Raw genomic sequence first — 6,144 nt, 5'->3', positions numbered from 1 at the left:
TGCGGTCCGAGTCCTTGGCTCAGGGTCTCGTCGGCGCGTCCAAGCCCAAGGGGGCTCACCTCCAGCGTGACTCCTGGCCTACTTGGCTGCCATGGCTGGACGACTCAGGGCCAAGAGGAGCTGAATGCCAGCGAGGAGCATGGAGGGCGAACCCCCCCCCCCCAGGTTGTGGTGCAAGGAGGCCTCTGGGGCTGCAAAGGTGGCTTTTCCCAGCTGTTGCAAAGGCCCACCTCCCAAAAAAAAACCTGGTGCCTTGCTGAGGTGAAAGTGGGGCACCCCCCTCCACAGCAACCTGCCTTAACAGCTCCAAGCCCAATCCGGGCGCAGGAGCCTGAGCCCAGGGGGTACCCCTCAAGATCTGCCACGGGGTCCAAGGGATTGGAGGGGCAGCGCCCAGGCCAAGCGGCTCCTCTTCTTCCCCACGTCCAGGGGACCAGCCTGTGGGGCTGGAGAAGATGCAGAGGCCGTCTGTTTCCTAGTTCAGGCCGAAGGCGGCGGCGGCGGCAGCGGCGCAGGAGGCATCCTGGGGGCAAGGAAGCAGGCGGGGCCGGCCTCCTGCCAGAGCCCCTTGTCGTCGTCGCCGTCGTCCTCCTCCCTCTCCCATGGGGCACCCGGCAGCAGCTGGCTCGCAGGAGGAGGAGGGCGCCCGGCACGGCCTGGCTGTTTTCTCTACCCGGCGGCAGGTGCGGGCAGGTGCATTGCGCGGCCCCGGCGCACCGTCACCAGGAGCAGCAGCGGCTGCCAAGCAAGGCAGGCCCCTGCCTCTTTCCTCTGCCCTCCTCCGCCTTTGGCTCCTCTGCTGCTGCTAATGCAGCAGCAACGGCGGCAGCTCCCGGTGCTGCTTTCCCCCGCGCAGTACAAGGAAAAGGAAGCGCGCGCGAGAGAGAGACTGAGACCTAATCCCGGTGCAGCAGCAGCAACAGCAGCAGCAGGCTAATACGGTGCGTGTGCGCGCACGCGCGTACCCCCTCCTCCTCCTCGCGTCGGACCCAGCCCCAAAGCCTGCCTCCGCCTCTATTGCGCACGCGCACGCGCTCTGCCTTTTCCTTTGATGCGCTCCTCCTCGCTTAAGCTGTAACACTAAGTAACCTTCCCGGCCCACGTGACCCCCGCCGGAGCGCTCCCATTGGCCCCTTAAAAATAGAACCTGCGTCATCCGCTTAAGGGATGATGTCATCTCCACTGGCCATCCGAGGAGGAGGAGGAGGAATAGTGAGGAAGGAAAGAGCTGCGGTGGCTGGAGAGAGAGGCCTGCCTTGCCCTATCAGGGCAGAAGCCCAGGCGCGCTCCAGACACGGCTGGGCTGCCTCCGCGCTCCCTGCAAGGAGGGGGGTGTTGCAAAAGCCCTGGGAGGTCACCTGCGCTGTCCCCTTGGCATTGCACCACGGGGGAGGGCAGAGCCCCTGCTTTGCCCGCTGGCGTCTCCAGGCAGGGCTGGGAGATCGTCCCCTGCCAGTCAGTGCAGGCGGCACTGAGCTAGACGGATTAGCGGTCTGACTCGGTATAAGGCAGCTTCCTCCACCCACAATGCAAGGTTGGCTGGGCCTCCCAACCCAAAGCCTTCACTGCTCTGCTCTTTTCTTTTCTTTTCTTTTATTTTGCGCGATGGAGTTGGTCTTTAATTGTACCCGCCCGACGCCCCGCTCTGTTTTTTTCCTTTGAGATCTCGCCGCTGCTTCCTGTTACTTGGAAAAGGAGAATAATAACCTCCACCGCCCCCCTCCGATGCACCACTCTTAATCGCATCGATGCTACACATTTTATCAAGGCCAGCCGTTTAATTGACATTGACGCTGACCTTTGCAGGGGAACAGGGAAGAAACAGGTGGATTGACACTCGCTCCGCTCTTTTTGCGGGCAGGTGATATATATATATATATATATATATATATATGTTGAGCGCAAGGATTAATGCAAGGGAGCACTTGCTTGCCTGTGCATTTAAGCTGTTGCAGCCTCCCCTCCTCGTGGCGGCTGCGGCTGTCCGAGCTGCTCTCCAGGGGAAGAGTTGAGTTGCGAGATGAGCGATAATGGGCCCATTAATCCATTTAGGCGCTGGCGATTAGCGCTGTCTCATAACAGGCCCGGGAAGGGAGGCAGGCCAGAGGGGAAGTACAAGAGAGTGCTGGTTGGCATCACCCTTGTGGATTTTCTCCCCACAGTGATTCCCATCTTGCAGGTGGAGGAGGTTAGGAAGGCAGCCAGATCCTGCTCATCAGTCCTTTTGCCCAAGAAAGCCTGGCTTTGCCTAACACCGACTAGTGGCAGAGGCAGCCTTTATTTATATAGCTATCATTTGGATCAGCAGTTCCCAAACTTTTGAGGGCCACTATGCCTTTGGTTCCATAAACTCATCCCTAATGCTTCCTCCCCTATAAAAAGCATTATTCAAAATAGCATTTTGCACAACCCACTAAGGAAGATTATAACACAGTATAATTCAAAGATGTAACAATTAATTGCATATTTATTCAACATCCAAATAAAACTATTTGCTTTAATGAATTCAACAAAATTTATGAACTTGATCCAGTGAGACCCGCTTTTCAAAGTCTGACAGTCTCTTACACCTCCACACCCCCCCACTACCCCCTTGCCTCTTAGTGCCCACCTAAGTAATCCTACCCCCCCCCCAGCACTACTGTCTACTTTGGGAACCACTGATTAAGATTTTTAAACAAATGTAAAGACCACAGCAATTAGCCATCAAAGCGGTGGACAGGGTAGAAACAATGAAATGCAGGAATACAGGCTCAAAGAAGAATAAAATCAATTGAGCAAAAGAACATAGGTAGGCAACCTAAGGCCCAGGGGCCAGATGCGACCCATTTGCCTTCTCAATCTGGCCCCCGGGCGGTCTGGGAATCAGTGTGTTTTTACATGAGCAGAAAGTGTCCTTTTATTTAAAATGCATCTCTTGGTTATTTGTGGGGCCTGCCTGGTGTTTTTACATGAGTAGAATATGTGCTTTTATTTAAAATGCATCTCTGAGTAAAATGTGGGGCATAGGAATTTGTTCATTTCCCCCCCCAAAAAATATAGTCTGGCCCACCACATGGTCTGAGGGACGGTGGACCGGCCCACGACTGAAAAAGGTTGCTGACCCCTGCTCTAAAACACTAAAACCACCCATACAAACTCTAAAGTTTGTAAACTCTAAAGTCCTGAAGGAGCGTCTCCACCCCCATCGTTCTGCCCAGACGCTGAGGTCCAGCGCTGAGGGCCTTCTGGCGGTTCCCTCATTGCGAGAAGCAAAGCTACAGGGAACCAGGCAGAGGGCCTTCTCGGTAGTGGCGCCCGCCCTGTGGAACGCCCTCCCATCAGATGTCAAAGAGATAAACAACTACCTGACATTTAGAAGACATCTGTGATATTTTACTGTATTTTTGGTTTCTATGGAAGCCGCCCAGAGTGGCTGGGGAAACCCAGCCAGATGGGCGGGGTACAAATAATAAATTAATATTATTATTATTATTAAAAGCAGAAGCATTTCATCAGCAGTTTCCACTCGGCCTCCTCAGCTTGCAGAACTGGCACTGTTACAGGTGCTACATAATACTCATTCCACATTTGTAAGAAATCAATCTTTTGGTGCAGCAGCACCTACACTTTGGAACTCCCTGCCTATTGACGTCAGGAAGGCTCCTTTGCCACACTCTTTTTGGCACCTGCCAAGCTCGCCCAGACACGGTAGAATGTTGGAAGTGTGTTGTAATCCTTTAGTTCCTCACTGATTTCAATTGTTTTTTAGATGTTTTAAATAGCCGTTTTTGACTGTTCTTACTGGGAATGTTATTGTTTTGTTCTTTTGTGTAAACTGCTCTGAAGGGGTCTTTCTTTCTTTTTTTACAATGAAGCAGTAGGTTACACACCTCACGTAAAGCCCTTCCAGAACAAAACAAAAATGCCTTTGAACAAGGCCCAAGTACAGGGCGTCTCCTAGAGGACTGCAGTGGCCCTTTTTCCTTCAAGAGATCAAAAATAAATGCTGTTATACCAATTTGTGGGGCAACCACTGTTGGGAAGTTGTAGGAGAGTTGTCCAAAAATCTCCTGGCGATCAGGGCAGCTGGCTGTCAAAGGCTGCAGAACAGGTAGGTCAGTGTGGAGATAGCCAGGCCTCCAGGTACCCTGGTCATAAGAGCATAGGAAGAGCCTGCCGGATCAGACCAATGGCCCATCTAGTCCAGCATCCTGTTCACAGAGTGGCCAGCCAGATGCTCTTAATGGGAAACTTACATGCACGAGAGCCCTCTCCCCTCCTGCAGTCTCCAGCATTGCTACATCCAACCATAGAGGCAGAACCCACCATCATGGTTAGTTCACCCTTTCCATGAATTTGTCCAGTCACTTTGAAGCCTCACACACTCCACCTTCATTTCAAAGGAAAGGTGGGCACAGAAATCAAAGGGACAGACAGTTTAGGAATCTGGAGGCCACCTCCTCTTTCTGCCTTAAAGCCATAGAAGCCTTTCTATAACAACCTGAGTTGCACTTTGTCTTCCAACCGCTTGGCAACCCATTTTTCTCCTGGCTGCTGCTGTCTGCCCCCTCCAAGTGTGCTCCCTTTGCCATCTCCTTCTGAGCAGCTGTGTGGATTGGGCCCAGAGGGACAGGGCAGGCAAGTGGGCATCTTGCCCAAAGGTGCTTGAGAACCTGTTCAGCTGAGCAATAGCTGGCTGCTAGCATATCATATCTCCCTCCCGCTGCACCCGCTCACATCCTCTGCATCGGTGGCTTTGTCCTTCCTCCTTAACTGAACTCATTAGGCATCTCACAGGAAGAAGAGCTGCCCTATGGAGCAACTCCAGGGCAAGCCAGGGATGAATCTGGCAGAACTTGCAGGCTCCCTGGGCACTGACCCGTGGGCAGAGATGACGAAACTTTGAGGTTGGAACGTGCAAGAGAAAAGGCCCTGGCTCACCCCAGAGTCTTCTCTGGATTCCAAGAAGCCACCTGCAGATTCAGAGTATGATAGATACATAGAATCATGGAATTGTAGAGCTGGAAAGGACCCTGGTACCAACTCCCTGCAATGGAGGAATAGGCAGCTGTCCCATACGGGGATTGAACTTGCAACCTTGGTGTTATCAGCACCATGACTAACCAACTGAGCTATTCAGGCACATCCAGAATAACTTAAGAAGAGCCTGCTGAGTCAGGCCTAGCGGCCACCTAGTCCAACACCCTATTCTCACACGGGTCTCCCAGGTCCAGCATTCTAACCACTATACCACACCGGCTTTCAAAATGTGCTATTTTAACACCCGGTGACTTATAACTGGAAGCGGCATTGATCCTGTTTTTTGCAAATGTTTCTTTGCAGTTTATGAATCTTTTAAAATGAAACGGTGCTCTTTGCACGCACTCAGAGGCAATCTTTATTCATGTCCAGCTCCAGTGCTGGCACTAAACTGGGAGGCTGAGTCCAGGTAATCCTGACTCAAACCAAGTGTTTGTGTATGCGGAGTGTCTAGCTATTTGTCACTGCACTCCTCAAATTGTGCAACAGAAACAAGCTCCGCATCATCACATGCCTGGAGGAGAGACCTGGAGGAAGTCGCCCCCATTGGAGAAGCAGGACAGGGTGTGTGCCATTGTTTGTTTGTGAGAGAGGGACAGAAGCAGTTTCTAGGAATTTGCAGCCCAATGGCCATGATTCAGGGCACAGGGGAAGCGGGGCAATGGCCTCGTGCCTGGCAGGAAATAAGATGGTTAAATCATGAATCATTAACTATTTGTGTATTGCTCTTTCTTCCTCAGACGTAAGTAGGTCAATTGGGGGGGGGCAGGACCAAATAAGGCACCTTGAGTTTATTGTGTCTTTATATTGATTAACTGGGGGGAACCCTTGCATAATGTGCCTGTGTTTGTGGGGTGATGGAGGGGAGAATCCCTCTAAGCTGCCTCTCCAGTCAGAAAGAAAACAGGGAGTGGGGGGGGCTTTAACAGGGGTGGGCCAAGGAATCTCTTCTTTAGCTCCAATATCTATAGGAAAAGGGAATGTTATGAGAACCACACACTGCCAAATGCATTTGAATCAGAGCCAACCCTATCATTAGGTATGAGGTATCCACCCTTGGGCAACTGATTCTGAGAATCCTGGAAGGGCAGCAAGTTCTTTTTACCTCAGTAACATAGTATT

Source organism: Podarcis vaucheri (genome assembly GCF_965113315.1).
Source record: "Podarcis vaucheri genome assembly, chromosome: 16".
Taxonomy (NCBI): Eukaryota; Metazoa; Chordata; class Lepidosauria; order Squamata; family Lacertidae; genus Podarcis; species Podarcis vaucheri.
This window is presented reverse-complemented; position numbering follows the sequence as displayed.